This window comes from Phascolarctos cinereus, unplaced genomic scaffold (assembly GCF_003287225.1).
Source record: "Phascolarctos cinereus isolate Bilbo 61053 unplaced genomic scaffold, phaCin_HiC Scaffold_726;HRSCAF=1367, whole genome shotgun sequence".
Lineage (NCBI taxonomy): Eukaryota > Metazoa > Chordata > Mammalia > Diprotodontia > Phascolarctidae > Phascolarctos > Phascolarctos cinereus.
In genome coordinates, this window is record NW_027556098.1 from 9,512,672 (window position 1) to 9,529,958 (window position 17,287).

A 17,287-nucleotide genomic window follows, 5' to 3' on the forward strand; every position below is an offset into this window, starting at 1 on the left:
AGAGACTTTGATTAAAAGTGTGTTTGTTTTACATAAACTAATAGTTTATTTTGTCCTTCAGTTTATCTTAACTCAATTTTTAATTCAATTGTAACTGAAATTACTTTTGAACTTAAAAAAACTTTGTCAATATTAAATGCCCTGTGTGCAGCTTAGAATAATTAGTCTTTTATTATTACAAAATCAGATTTAGAGATAGAAGGAATCTTGGAGATATCTGATCCTCCTTCAAGTTACATATGAGAAAACTGAGGATTAATGCCGTGTCCAAAGGCACATAAGAAGTCAATATCAAACCCAAGATTAAGATCCTGGTCCCAGGCTCTGGACCTCTGGTACCCAAAGTAGCATTCTTGTCACTATACTACATTCTGCAGGGCCTAGTATCACTTCTTTTTGCTTTTCACAGACAGCTGTGCCATCATATTCTCTTGCTTAATATATCTCACAAGGACAAGATGATGGAGACATAAAGAGACAGCGTTTGTTCTGGAAAAGATCTGGGGATCTTAGTAGACTGCAAGCTGAATATGGGTTGAATGTGGCATGACTGCCAAAAAAGATCATGTGTTCTTTGGGCTGCTTTAAGAAGGATACATTGGCTTTGCCCTGTTCAGACTTCATCTAGGGCACTGTGGCCAATTCTGGACTCTATGGTTTAAGAAGGATATTGATAAACTGGAGAGTATCTAGAGGAGAGCAACCAGAATCATGAGTCCATGTTATAGAGGATGGATTGAAGGAACTGGGCATGTTTAGTCTGAAGTCAGTTATTTACCTTGCCTGGGGCAGAAGGGATGGGAGTGGTCTTTAAACGAAAGATCTGGAAGCAGTTCTCCAAAGTCTACCCTCTCTGATTAGAGGGAGAAGCCCTATGAGGAGGAATTATTGAGGAGGTAGAGAAAAAAAAAACTCATGGGAAACCTGATAGTGGTCCTCAGGCTATCATATGAAAGAGGGCCTGGACTTCTGTTTGGCCTTTGAGTGACAAATCCAGAAAACTGGGTGGAAGTTGCAAGGAGGTAAATTTAGGCCTGATGTCAGGAAAAACTTCTTTTAGTATTAGAGTTGAATCAAAGTGGAATCAGCTGCCTTGAGAGGTGGTGGGTTCCTTCTGCTTGGAGATCTTCAAGAAGAGGCTGGACAACCACTTGACAGGATGTTATAGTAGGGATTCCTTACATATATTTGGTTGGATGGATGCTGAGGTTCCTTCCAAATCTCAAACTCTAATTCTGTGTAAAAATCAATAAGCCAATAGCTATATATTTATTAGCATCTTAATAAATGTATTTATTAGCAAGTTAATAAATTTTCTCATTAGCACATTAATAAATTTATTAATAAGTTAATAAATGTATTAGCACATTTATAAATAATTTTATTTATCAGCAAGTTAATAAATACATTTATTTATTAGCACATTAAATAAGTAAATGCAATACATTGATTATTAAATAAATTTATTAATAAATGTTAAATAAACTTACTTATTAGCACATTAATATATTTGTTTTTAAATTAATAAATACACTTGTTTATAATTAGGTAGCATAGCAGATAAGAGTCAGGAAGAATTGGATTTGAATCCTGCCTCAGACACTTATTAGATATTTAATCCTGTGCTAGTCACTTAATCTCTGATAGCTTCAGTTTTCTCATCAGTAAAATGGGGATAATAATAGCACCTACCTGACAGAGATGTGAAGATAAGGGGGGTCAACCATGTAAAATGCTTTCCAGACCTTAAAGCACTATATAGATGCTAGCTACTTATTATTGTTGGTGATGATGAAGATGATGATGATGATATTAAGCAAATACTATGTGCCAGATACAAATTGGAGATTTGCAGATACAGATTGGAGATACAAATATAATGAATGAAACAACCTTCATTAGCAAATAGCTCACATAAACAGCCTATTTTTTATCTCTATATCATCTCAAGTTTTTATTATAGCAACGACTAAAACAGTAAACATGATATCTCCCCCCAACCCTCTACTCCACAAGAAGAAATGTTCCACTTGAAAAAAAAAAATAGGAGTGAGATGATCAATTTAAGAATCTTAGAAATTTCCAGCTTGATTCTTGGTGTGTGTCATAAAGAGGAGATTAAAAGAGTTCTTATTAAAAAGTCATAGTTCACTGGGTATACCTTTTGATCCAGCAATACCACTACTAGATATATATCCTGAAGAGGTCAAAAAAAAAAAAGGAAAAGGAGCTATATGTGCAAAGATACTTAATGCAGCTCTTTTTGTGGTGGCAAAGAATTCGAAATAAGGGGGAATGACCGAATAAGTTGTGTTATATGATTGTGATGGAATATTATCAGAAATATTACTATTACTGTGTCCAATGATTTCCTGGCTTTGCTCACTTCACTTTGCATCAGTTCATTTAAGTTTAATGTCTTGACAAAATGATGCAAAGTGATATGAGCAGAACGAGGAGACTATTGTACGTAGTAACAATATTATTTGATGATCAACTATGAATGACTTAACTATTCTGAACACTACAACAATCCAAGACAATTCTGAAGGACTTAGGAGGAAAAATGCTATCCATCTCCAGAGAAAGAACTGATGGAATCTGAATGCAGATAAAAGCATGCTTTTTAAACTTTCTTTATTTTTCTTGGGTTTTTTTGGTTGTTTTTTTGGTCTGTTTTCTTTTGCAATATGCCTAATATGGAACTATGTTTTACATAACTACACATGTATAATCTGTACCAAATTGCTTGCCTTCTTAAGGGGGGAAGAGAAGAGAGAGGGAAGGAGAAAATTTGGAACTCAAAATATTAAAAAGCAAATGTTTAAAAGTTTTTATATGTAATTGAGAAAAGTAAAATTAAATTAAAAAAAGAAAATCATAAGTAATGTGCTGGCTTTAGTATATAAGATTACACTACTGAATAACTAATAGTACATGTTCTTTGGGTCTTTTTATTCATTGGTTGTAAAGAATTTTAATAGATCCAACACACCCTTTGACATTGTCTTCCTAACATGCCTGTCTCAACCACTCGAAGAATGGATGGGGGAAGAGGGAGAGTTTGAGGAGAGGTACACAGGCCTATTAGTGGGCAGTGAGGGAGCCTTTCCACAACTCCATTGCCTCCCAAATATCTCCTTGACATTTCTTCAATTCAGATATTTTGGTATTGTGAAGACAGAACCAGAGAGGTTCAGTTTTAAATAGAAAGATTACCTTTAGCAAGCCGTATCGGTACTTAAATGTCATTTGCAGAAACCTGCAGACAAATTAGATAATGGCAATGCATGCAATATGGTCCATCTCAATTTTCAGGAAACCTTTGATTCCATTCCATACAACTCACAACTTAAAACTGCAGACAGCAGGAATCTTACTGGAACCTAAGAGATGGGGGAGGGGGGCTGAGATGAGAAATCATCTATAGAACAAAACAAAAAACAGTGAAACAGAATGAAAAATAGAGAGAAGATGAAATTAAATCTAAAGTGGAAGGGAGAGAGAAAAAATGAATGTTGGTAATAGTAGCTATTTTATCAATAGTATAAAGCAGGACATATTCAAGAGTTAATGGGATTTAGTCCCATGATTTGTCTGATGCAAATGTATATCCTTCAAAATTACTACATCTACTAAGGACAGAAGATCAAATGCCTTAGAGTGCCTTAAAAATATGAGGAACAGCAAATTTGCTGACTAGGAAAGCTATTAAAGAATCTTTGAAACATGTAAAGTTGGCTTGTTTTGAAAGATAAGCAGTGATCCAACTGCAATGCTAACATTTTCAATAGAACTAGTCTCCTGCTCAAAGTGAACCAGATTCAGGTAATTGTGTAATATAATGCTTGAATCACCATGGAGATGAGACATGCTTCTCCAGAACCTGACTTTGTAGAACTGAGATATTATGGGGCTGTTTCATGGAGAATTCTGGAATAAAGGTGCCAGAAAGAAGAAGGGTAAGGAAGCATCTTCAGAGTACAGGTAGTGTCCTCCATTTTGGTACCACATAGGGAGACACTGGGCATCCACACATTCTGCCTTCTCTTTTCAATGAGACCATGATGACCTGCTATATTGATGCAGTTAAGGCTGATGAAAATGGTTTTTTGTGCTGATAAAGACAATAATTGGTCAGCCAATCTGAGCACCTGAGATATTCCCAACTCCAAGTTGGGAATGGACATTACTCATAGAACTGAGTAACTTTTCTGTTGTCTATTTCTATTTTGTAAGCTCCTCCATTTGAGTGTAAACTCCTGTAGGGCAGGGATTGTCTTTTGCCTTTTTTTTTTTGGTATTCCTAGCACTTAGCACAGTGCTTGGAACATAGTAATCATTTAATAATATTGATTGATTGATTGATTGCTTGTTCCCATGAGGTGGAAAAAAATTAAACAGAAAAGCTATTTCTAGTCTGATGATCAGAATTCTGCTACCAGCTCTGACTACTACAAATCCAGTGAATGTGCCCCTTCACCCTTTTGCTCTCATCCTTATTATTGTGTTGTTTGTTTCTCTTTGTAGAAAATAATTAGAGATCATAGCCCCAGTTGCATAATCAATGCTAACATCACATAGAGGTTGGGGAAACTGGTTATTCTGAGAAAAGTGAGAGATCATCCAGCTTCTGGCAAGAAGCATGTGGGAAGGTAGGAGATTAATGATTTCTCTCCTAAGAGAACACGAATATCACAAATCTTTTTTGGTCACTCTGATCAATTTTGTTAACCAGCTTGAAAAAGGTTTACAAGAGACAATATAAATAGAGAGATTAATAACCCACAGTTAATTTAAAAAAACCCCTAGAACAAACTGAAAATAATCCCCTTGGGATGCCAGCCTGGGACAAAAGGAAGAATAGGGAGTGCATTACATGGGAACCATGTTAGCTTCCTTCTAGGTTCTTTGCTGGTGCTTACCTAGAACTCTTGATATTTCTCCTTCCAGAATCTTAGCTGAAATATGTATGGTGAAAGATTCTCCTCATTAACCTTATCCATGAAATGTAAACAGTGTTTATATACATATGTAAGCTATCTTCCATGGACTTATTAGTAGTCTCTTTCAAGAAGATCAGGTCATTCAAAACTTATATGGAGGAGACCAGGTGTAAATCGATCTTTGCCTATACTCATTCTCATACATTAGAATTCTTTAACCATGGAGAAGCAGTATATACTTGGCTCTCTAAAACATTCTCTCAACCTGAGGATGTCTGAGGAGGGCATAAGTAGACACTTTCTAATCAATTCAAGAGATGACTGCCTGGGTTTTAATGAAGTATTGGTGACTTTGAGACAATAGAATGATGTTATAAAACTAGGACTGGAAGCTGGGGTGAAATAAGAGGGCAAAAAAAGAAAAAAGAAAACAGAAACCTGAGAAGAGAAGATAAAGGGAGAAAACAGAATTAAAGTTTTTAAACCACCTTGCGAACTTTCTCATGTTAAGGGATCCTCTACTAATTAACTAGAAGTGAATTGGTCAGTGGTGCTTTCTACAAGATTTACAATGTTTTACTAGGAGCAATCTAAATAATTGTTCATATCTGGTCCACAGATGTTCAAATTGGTATATGCCAGCTACTCCTATGGAATTTTAATTTTTCTTTCAGGGTTGAAAATACATAGAATATGAAAATGTGGAAAACAGTTATTCTAAAGAAAAAAATTTCTCAAATCAGTTTTATAGTTCTATGAAACTCCTAATTTTCTAACATTTTGTGAAGTACAAATCAGAGAAGGATACAAACCCAGATTTACAGGGTTTTTTTGGTTTTAAGTTCAAATTTCAAAATAATTATCTGAGCAAAAAACAAAAAACCCCTTGCCTTATGAGTCAGTGGAGTATGCAATCACCCAAATAGTGTGTGTGATCTGAGGGAGTGCTCTACATCAACCATCTGTCATTCCTCCCCTGTAGTTTTCTTCCTCTAAGTACTTTTTAATCTTAAATCAAATCTTGATCCTGTCATTATACAAATATCACTGAAAGGCATCTCCCTTGACACATCTTAATAATTTGCCAACTAATTTATGAAGAATTAACAAGAATGGGATATAGTATTGGGGCTATAGATTGGTAGGAAAAAGGGAATTAAAAAAATAAAACGTTAAGGTGGGAGGACAGGGAAGACAAATTTCCATGATTCATAATTTTGTCAACCTCTCGATCCAACCTTCTTCACTTGAGATTAATTCTTAACAAAGTACAAAATAGATGCTTTACTTTAGTAAAAACAAACAAAAACACACTGAGAATGGTTGCAAAATGACAATTTTTTTCAACAATAATAATCAGGTGTCATTTATATATAGCCTTTTAAAGTTTGCAAATCCCTTTTACATACATGAGGACCAATTAAAGGTGGTTAAGAAGATTTAAGAAGAGTATGGTAGCTTGTCAAGTGGAAGAGGGATGAGGTTTCCTGTTTAGAGTTCCAGATGGCCACTAAAAGCCAAGGGTGGCATTTACAGAGTAGCAGATTTAGGACTGACATAAAGAAAAACAGCCTACTATTAGAGGTGTCCAGAAGCAGATCAGATGCCTCAGTAAACTTGGGGCTTATCACCATAGAATGATGGTTCCTTCAAGCAGAGGCTAGATGACTGAAATTCATAAGCAATGTTATAGAGGTGACTTAGGATCATATCCCGAATCCTTTTCCAGCTCTGAGAGTCTCTGATGCTCGTTTGTACAGCCCTGTGAACTGTTTTGAGAGTCATAAACCTACGATATAATTACCTGACCAAATACTATAAAATGGAAGACTATGAGGAATCAATTGATCAGTAATCATTTATTAAGCATCTTGTACTAGCCAAGGACCGTCCTAGGTTCTGGTAATACAAAGACAAAGATGAAACTGCCCCTGCCCTCAAGGAACTTACCTTTTAAAAGGAAAAAAATTTATTTTGAATAAAAGCATTAAAAGATTAAGTAATAGAACCACAAACAGAAATACCCCACCACTCTCAAATAAGGAATTTTAGTGAATCACCAAAGGAAGGACAACACTCGTGGAATATGAGAAGAAACATTGCTATTTAACCCACCACAATTACATATACAGCTAACCACATGGGAGCCATCTCCAGTCATCCTGATCTGTATCTTGCCACAGGACCCAGATGGTTCCAGAGGAGAAAGTGAGGCTGGTGACCTTATACAGCCTTCCCTCACTTAAATCCAATTCGCTTGCAAGTCATGGCATACATCTTACTGATGTCATGTTCCTCTTTGAGAATGAAGGATAAAAAACAAGAACTAATCATATAGATGGTTAGCGTTTGTCCAAATTTCATCTGTTCTGCTATGCTATCATTCCTTATTTTTCAGATGAATTGGTTGTTCTAGCAAAGACTTAAGTCTATTCTATGAATTGGATTATAAGATATATGTCCAAATGTGTCCACATTCATGTACACACATTCATAATAGCTAAATATGGCCTTGATATTTCATTTTACATCTCTTTTAACAAAGAGAGCTAAATAGAGCCAAAGAAGAAAGTTTGAAGTCAATTTGGACTAGTTAACTTTGTTTCAATCCATTAAGGAAAAATACATTACTAGCTCTAGTTAACTACCTTTAAAATCCTTGACTTTAGATACAACAGGAAACTGAACAAGGTAACAAAGATAGATTAATGTAAACCCATCTCCACTACAGAAACACAAGTCCAAGTGAGTTGTGTCTAGTATTGCCCTCTTGACAAGGAGATCGTTGGCAATCATTATCTTTGTATGAAATATTAAAAACATTTACATACTGTGTTGCCCATATAAACCATTAGCTTATAGTACCAATTGATACTATCCTATCCTATAATATAATATGATATAATATAATATAATATAATATAATATAATATAATATAATAATATAATATAATATAATATATATATATAATATAATATAATATAATATAATATAATACAATATAATATAATATAACATAATATAACATAATATAATATAATGGTACCAATAGTAGTGCCGTTGTTGAGGTCTAGAGGTTCAATGGTGCTGAGACCCCAAAATATCAAGAGCAAGAGACGTGGGTCCTGTCCAAAAGAATTTGACCCAAGCCTTCTTTCAGCCAGAGACAAGGTTTATTAAAGATCAGCTGTATTAGCCAGACTCTTAAGGAATCTGAACATTTGTGAGCTACTGGCTAGGTTCTTAAAGAATTTGAGCACCTTCATAGAGACAAGATTGGCCTTATATACAGAAAGACTATGGGAGGGATCTAGGAAGGATCTTGATGGGAGTGACTGGGAGGTCAAGAATGGGTCTAGATAGGGTCAAGGTGGGAAGTAGCCACGGGACATCAGGAGGTAATAGACAATGGAAGACTGGGCTAGGTTAAGGTTAACAGAGAATTGGGAGATTGGGAATGAAAGGCCAGTTGATAGGATTATAGCCTCAGGGGACCCAGAGACCTCTTTGATCAAGTGGCAGGAATTCAAGGAGAATCCTTAAGACAAATGGGATCCAAATTCTTTTTGGAGTAAAGGGCCAAGGTCTCAGCTTGGCCCTTACCCCATCACCATTTCCCACTCCCACTGAAAATCTGAATGCCAGAGTTTGGCTATATCTCCCCTTCAGTGTTCACTCCTAAGGGGTAAGGGGGTCATTCTCTAATGCCATTGCCTTGAGCACCCCTCTGTACTTCTCTCTGCACCCCCTTCCCTCCCACCAAGATTATAAGTTGAGAACCTAAGCAGCCACAGCAGCCTTAAATAACTTTCAAAAAGGAGTATTTATTAAGGTGGTGATAGGGTTGGGATCTGGACCCCAGAAATGAAAAACCCTGGACTTTCCCACAGGGCCAAATCTCTGGCTTTCTCCTGAGGCTATAATCCCATCAACTGGCCTTTCATTGTGGCTATACCCAATCTCCCAATTCTGTTACCCTTAATCTAGCCTAGCAGTTTTAGGGTTTATCTCCCTATGGCCCCCAGCCATTTCCTACCCTTAATCCTAGCTAGGCTCCATTCTCCCTTGGCCACTTGGTCCAGGTCCCAGGAGTTCTGTTCACCTCAGTTTACTGGCCATTCCCATCCAGATCCTCCTTAGACCCCTCCTCCAGTCACCCTTGGCCACTTGGCCACTTCTAGATCTCTCCCACAGTCTCTCTGAATATAGGTCCATCTTCTCACCATTAAAATGCTTAGATTCTTAAAATCTAGCCACATGCTCAGATTCTTATAATCTGGCCAATAGCTCACTAATGGTCAGACTCCTTAAGAGTCTGCCCAATATGACTGATGTTCTAATAAATCCTGTCTTTGACTAAAAGAAGGCTTGGGTCAAATTCTTTTGGGCAGAAATGCCATGTTCTGATTTTGGGGTCCCAGCACCCCCTAAACTCCTAAACTTCAACAGTGGTATATTAAGAACTTTAGTAACAACATTTTCCCCGGGGGTCTGTGTCACTTTCTCCTGCATACAACAGAGTAGCCCGAGGGCTCTGAGAGAATCTGAATCATAACTATATGGCAGTCCTTTGAGAACCCCAGGCTTTCCAGCAGGAGGGCTAGTTGGGGTTGTGAGAGATGATCTCTCAAAAGTGAAGCCTCCTCAGGGGATCAATAGTTCTTGTTAATATTTCTTGATTGTTGCTTTCAAAACCATGCCCCGCTCAGACCCTGTTTTTAAGCACTCCACAGAAAGAATAAGTCCTGCCCCCAACCTGGACTGCTTGCCCTTAGCTTCCTGCCATCTCTTGTCTCTGGGATATGGGGGAAGGGGGTTAGGGAGGGGAAATTGCAGTAAATTTTGGTTTCCTAGGAATTACCTAACTCATGGGAGTTCGGCCCTAAACCCCCTCCTGATCACAATGCCACTGCTATGTCAGCATTTGGTTTACTAAATAAGGACATGTGTGTTTGGATTGGCTATACCCTGTTTCCTTGTTCTTTGTCTTTCTTGCCTAGACTGTGAGCTGCGAAGCCCAGCCAATGGGAAGAAGAGCCAGTGGATGGGGGTGGGGGGGAGGATTGCGGTTAGGATCTATAGAATCTGCTGAGCTGAACACACTTTCGCCCTTTTTGGTCAGCCCTTTGAGTGCCCTGAGGGAGCGCTTTCTTGAGAAAGCCAATAAACAAACTATTCTTTTTGCTAATATCTCTCTGTCTCCAATTTATTGGTAAGGGTCTTCATACCCCACAGAGGGTGAGCATGTCAGCCCAGAGGTGGGGGCAGGGGTATTCCCTGTGCAGTGGCTATACTGTTAGGGTCATTACTTATGATAAATTATAGTGTGCTTAGACTTGGCAGGGACTGACTGAAGTTATTTTTCATACAACATTTTCTGAATACTCTAGTGTCACAGAGATCCTGTAAAGGAAAAGAAATGATTTTTTTGAAAAATAGTTTTTCTAGGGTGTTTTTCTATTTACAAGTCAGATCATTTTCTGTAACATAATTTTGATTATTTGAACATTTATGAATTAGTATCTATTGATTTACTATAACTGATATTAAGAATAGAAGCTAATGTGAGTAATCCAGATGTAACATGTCTAAGGTGCTGGTACTTAGCTACATAGACAGAAGGGAACACAGAAAATTGTTAATAATATCTCACCCAACAAATAAAGATCTCAGGGATAATTTACAGGATGCTATTGAAAATTTAAGGAATTATGAAGGAGTTAGTTTGAGATGAGCTCTAAGGTTTCTTCTTGCTCTAATATTTTATGACTCTATGAGCTGGGGGAAGAAAGAAGACAAAACCAAGGAGAAATGCAGCCTGACAACTCATTGCAATTTGATTCCAAGGTATGGGTAAGAGTTTGAGCTGGCTTTGGTTTCATCCAAACCAGTTCAACTATCTCTAACCGCAGTTGATGACTTCAGCTTTAGAGTGTGGATTTTTTCATTGTTCAGGAAAAAAAAATCCACTGGTTGATTTTTTAAGCAGAGAAGCCATATTAATCTACAAAAGGGAGTGAGTAATGGAAATAGGCACTGAAAGTTTAGATCAAAGTATAGATACTTATCAAGTTACAGTGGAGCAGGAAGGATTGGAAAATCTTGTTAGCCAAACAAGCTTTTCAAATGATTTATCATGAGAATGAGAAGAAACAAGGCTGTCATATTATCCCAAGTCCTTAAAAAAGAGAAAATAAAATGAGAAACTGCACATAACCCTGATAAACCACTTGATGATCAAAGCCAGCTATTTATTTTTACTTTAAATTGTTCTCACAGGGATGGGTGTGTGATATAGACATCTTGTTTCCAAAAGGTCCCAGGGGTCTAAAACCAAGACAAGATTAAAAAGAAATTATCTATGCTCATGTGAAGAGCAACATTTCCAACCAAAATTGGAAGGTCCAAATATAGAACAATAAAAACAAATTCCTCAGCAATATTTTGGAATAATATTTTATTTTTCCCCAATTACATGTATAAACAATTTTTGACATTCATTTTAAAAAATTTTGAGTTCCAAATTCTCTCCTGCCCCTCCTCCCTCCCCCAGAGAGTAAGCAATTTGATATAGGTTATACATGTGCAATCATGCAAAACATATTTCATATTAGTCATGTTGTGAAAGAAAAGAAAAACAAAAAAAAGAAAGTGAAAAATAGTACGCTTTGATTTATATTCAGACTCCATCAGTTCTTTCTTTGGAGGTGGATAGCATTTCTCATCATCAATCCTTTGGAATTGTCTTGGATCATTGTATTGCCTCAGCAAAATTTTGATATGGACTTTTAGTGGCATTGGGAAACACAGTAGTGATTCACTAGTAAGCTAGAAGGAAAAAAAATGTTCTATAACAAAACTCTGAGAGAGAGAATAGAAATCTGGAACGATTAGGTAAGTCTCAACTAGATTCAGACCAGACCTCTATGTATACTTGTCCAAACTTTAAGGTGAGGAGGTTAATGTTATCTTATTCAACCAGAAACATCATAAAGGAAGATATAAGGATTAATTGCAAAGTGCTTGAGATTACAGTGGAAAATACAGACTTTGTGGTTTTGACATTATGAAGCAAAACTTTGGAGTCTCAGATGAATTGAAGAATTGAAGCAAAAAAAAAGCCAATTATTTGGATAATTGGAGTCAAAAATATATTTGATTCCAGTGTTTTGAGATTTGAATTATCCAGATAATTGCCTTAATTCTTCCACTCCACTTCACTCTGAATGTATATGTAGATAATGCTTGACACTCAGTTGCCCAGTGTAGTTATCCAATTATCAACTGTCTAGTTTTACAGTTACCAGATACAGATATATTCTGTAATGTAAAAATTTGCAGTTATAGAATTTATAAACCAGGGAATAGATGCTTCCATAATAAAATCATCCTCATGGATCAATATCTAAGGAATCCCAGGAGCAAAGCTAGAAGCTTCTGGTTGTGAGAAGAACCTAGTAATGAGTATGCTGATGCATTGACATGCACCACTATTACATATAAGTATACAGAAACTGATCCAGGGACAATACAAATAATTGCCATTTATATATACTTTAAAGTTTGCAATGCACTTTACAAATATTTGTAAAAAACTGGAATCTTACAATAGCCCTGTGAGGTAGGCTTCACAGGTGCTGAATTTAAAGGTGGGTAAACCAAGGATCCCAGATAAAGAAATCACCTGTGATTGTATAGCTAGTAAATGTGATCACATAGCTAAAAAACCTGGGATCTGAACTCAGGTTTTCCTGACTCTGTCCTGCATACTATCCATTATGTATCATTACTTCCCCACTACCCTAACTCTTTTCTATTTGGTGCTAATTTTTAAAAAGAGAACAAAAGAGTCAGAAACAATTGAACTCAGTAACCCAGTATCCTATAAATCCAAGCATATAAAGTGGTTAGGGGATTAATCCCTATTTAATAAGAACCGCTGGAAAAATCAGAAAGCAGGACAGCACAAATTAGGCTTAGACCAGCACCTTATACCATATACCACAACAAGTTTAAAATAGTTATATGAGTTGAATATGAAAGGCCAGAATATTTTACAAAATTAGAAGAGGACATCAGGTATCTTAAACAATTGTGTCCAGGGGGAGAATTCTCTCTTTTTATTTTTTAAATTTATTTATTTTTAGTTTTCAACATTTACTTCCACAAGATTTAAAGTTCCAAATTTTCACCCCATCTTGCCCCTCCCCCCCACCTTGGGGGGGCATGCATTCTGAATATCCCTTCCCCTAGTCTGCCCTCCCTTCTATCTCTCCCCACCTTCTGTTATCCCCTTCCCCTTCTACTTTCCTGTAGGGCAGGATAGATTTCTGTACCCCATTTCCTGTATTTCTTATTTCCCAGTTGCATGTGAAAACATTTTTAAAAAGATATTTATTCATTTTTATTTACTTATTTATTTTTAGTTTTCAACATTCACTTCCACAAGTTTTTGAGTTCCAAATTTTCACCCCATCTCCCCCTTCCCCCCACCCCAAGATGGCATGCATTCTGAATATCCCTTCCCCTAGTCTGTCCTCTCTTCTATCTCTCTCTCACCTCCTCTTATCCCCTTCCCCTTCTATTTTCCTGTGAGGCAGGATAGACTTCTGTACCCCATTTCCTATATTTCTTATTTCCCAGTAGCGTGTGAAAACACTTTTTTTAAACATATGTTTTAAAACTTTAGGTTTCAAATTTTCTCTCTTCTTCTCTCCCCACCCACCCTCATTGAAAAGGCAAGCAACTCAATATAGGTTGTACATGTGCAATTATGCAAAACACGTCCATAGTAGGCATGTTGTGAAAAACTAACTCTATTTCCCTTAATCCTATCCTGCCCTCCCATTTATTCTATTCTTTCTTTTGACCCTGTACCTCCTCAGAAGTATTTACTTCTGATTACCCCCTTTTCTAATCTGTCCTTCTCTATATCATCCCCCTGCTCTCTTGTCCCTTTCTCCCCCTATTTTCCTGTAGGGTAAGACAGATTTCCATACCCAATTGAATGTGTATGTTATTCCCTCCTTAAGCCAAATCCTATTAGAATAAGATTCACTCATTCCCTCTCACCTTCCTCCGTTTCCCCTCCACTGTAAGAGACTTTTCTGGGGGTTTCTGTGAGATAATTTACCCCATTCTACCTCTCCCTTTCTTCTTCTCTGAGTATAATCCTCCCTCATCCCTTAATTTTATTCTCCAGATATCACCCCTTAATCTTCAACTCACCCTGTGCCATCTATCTATCTATCTACATATACATACACATATTTTTTTTCCTCCAACTACCCTAATACTGACAAAGGTCTCATGAGTTATAAATATCATCTTTCCATGCAGGAATGTAAACAGTTCAATCTTAATAAGTCTCTTATGATTTCTCTTTCCTGTTTACCTCTTCATGTTCCACTTGAGTCCTGTATTTGAAAGTCAAATTTTCTATTCAGCTCTGGTCTTTTCATCAGAATGCTTGAAAGTCCTCTATTTCACTGAATGACCATTTTTTCCCCTGAAGGATTATACTCAGTTTTGCTGGGTAGGTGATTCTTGGTTGTAATCCTATCTCCTTTGCCCTCCAGAATATTATATTCCATGCCCTGTCCTTTAATGTAGAAGCTGCTAAATCTTGTGTTATCCTGATTGTGTTTCCACAGTATTTGAATTGTTTCCTTCTGGCAGCTTGTAATATTTTCTCCTTGACCTGGGAACTCTGGAATTTGGCTACAATATTCCTAGGAGTTTTCCTTTGGGGATCTCTTTCAGGAGATCTGTGGATTCTTTCAATTTCTATTTTGCCCTCTGGTTCTAATATATCAGGGCAGTTTTCCTTGATAATTTCTTGAAAGATGATGTCTAGGCTCTTTTTTTGATCATGGCTTTCAGATAGTCCAATAATTTTTAAATTTCTCCTGGATCTATTTTCCAGGTCAGTTGTTTTTCCAATGAGATATTTCACATTGTTTTCTAATTTTTCATTCTTTTGGATTTGTTTTACTGTGTCTTGATTTCTCATAAAGTCACTGTCTTCCAATTGCTCTATTCTAATTTTTAAGGAAGTATTTTCTTCAGTAGTCTTTTGGACTTCCTTTTCCATTTGGCCAATTTTCTTTTTAGGGCATTTTTCTCCTCATTGGCTTTTTGGACCTCTTTTGCCATTTGGGTTAGGCTATTTTTTAAGGTGTTATTTTCTTCAGTATTTTTTTGGGTCTCCTTTAGCAAGCTGTTGACTTGTTTTTCATGATTTTCTTGCATCACTCTCAGTTTTTCCTCTACTTCCCTTACTTGCTTCTCAAGATCCCTTTTGAGCTCTTCCAAGGCCTGGGACTGATTCATATTTTTCTTGGAGGCTTTGGATGTAGGAGCTTTGACTTTGTTGTCTTCTTCTGGTTGTATATTTTGATCTTCTTTTCACCAAAGTAAGATAATATAGTCTGACTCTTTTTGCCTGCTTGCTCATGATCCCGGCCAATTACTTGAGTTTTAAACTCTTTGTTAAGAGTCTGCTTCCAATGTGGAAATGTACTGTCCCAAGCTTCGGGGTTTGTAAGCTGTTTTCAGAGATAGTTGTAGGGACCTGTAAATTTTCAGATCTTCCAAGGTGGTATGATAAGGGGCAAGGTGTTTACTCCTTTCCTGGCCTGTGACCACAAGTATTCCTTTCTGTCCCGTAACTGTGAGGAGGGTTTCCTTTCCACAGCCACTACAAGCTCCACCAAGCCAGTGCCCCTCCTCACCCCAACACTGCCACCCAGAACTGTGACCCATATCCAAACACAGGCAAAGCAACAGATTCCTGCCTCAGCACTGGCAAAAAGATCCCTGCAATCCCCTTCTGATCAGCCACTGGATTCCCCCTCAGTCTGTGGACCGGAAGCTCTGGAAGCAGCTGCCCCCCTCCCCCGGGCCACGCTCTTGGGGAATGGAGCTGAAACCCTGCCTTCCTCTCTGAGCACCCACAGAAACAGATTTTTCCCATTGACCTTCTAAGTTGTCTTTGGCATTGGTGGATTGAGGAGTCTGGAAACCTCCACAGCTGCCCGCGATTCAGTCCTCTGAGGCCTGCTCCAGGTTTGTTGTGGCCTGCATGCCCACGCCCTGTGCTCCCAGCCCAGTGTGATACACCTTTCTGATCAATCATCCAGATTGTGTTGGGCTGGAAATTTGTTTCATCTCTGTCTTTTTGTGGGTTCTGCTGCTTCAGAATTTGTTTAGAGCCATTTTTTATGAGTATTTGGAGGGGTTTCGGGGAGAGCTCAAGCAAGTCACTGCTTTCACTCTGCCATCTTGGCTCCGCCTAGGGGGCGAATTCTTAAACAAATATGGAATTGTGTACATAGAGATGACAAAATGATGGTTTCAATTACATGAAAAGGAAAAGTGGTTTTTTTTTTGGTTAGGCAATGGGGTTCAGTGACTTGCCCAGGGTCACACAGCTAGTAAGTGTGATGTGTCTGAGGCCAGATTTGAACTCAGATCCTCCTGAATCCAGGGCCCGTGCTTTATCCACTGTGCCACCTAGCTGCCCTGAAAAGGAAAAGTTTTTTTTTATTGTCACATATAAAATATTTTATTTTTTTTTAAATTTTTTTTTCCATATGCTTTTGAGTTGAAAATTTTTTCTCCCTTTTTCTCCCCCCCCCCACCCTCCCCAAGATGGTGCACAATCTGACATAGGCTTTACATTTACATATCCATTAAACATATTTTCACATTAGTGGAGTTGTAAATAAAAATTAAAACCAATAGGAGGAACCATCAGAAAGATGAAACAAAACTCAACTTAAGGTAAAAATAAGTGATAGCGATTCGACTTCCATAGTTCTTTCTTTGGATGTGGACAGCATTTTCCATCCCGAGGCCTCTGAACATGTCTTAGATCCTCGTAATGCTGAGAAGGGTTCAGTTTAACATTCTTAGTCATTGCATAACGTGCCTGCTATTGTATACAAAGTCCTCTTGGTTCTGCTCACTTCACTCAGCATCAGACCATAATAAGTCTTCCCAGGTTTTTCTGAAGTCAGCCTGTTCATCATTTCTTATAGCACAATAGTATTTCATTACATTCATATACCACAACTTGCTCAGCCATTCCTCAATTGATGGGCATCCTCTCAATCTCCAATTCTTTGCCACCACAAAAAGAGCTGCTATGAATATTTCTGTAGATGTGGGTCCTTTTCCCATTTGTTTGATCTCTTTGGGATATAGCCCTAGAAGTGCTATTGCTGGATCAAAGGGTATGCACACTTTTGTAGCCCTTTGGGCATAGTTCCAAATTGTTCTCCAAAATGGTTGGATCACTTCACAACTCCACCAACAATGTATCAGCATTCCAATTTTC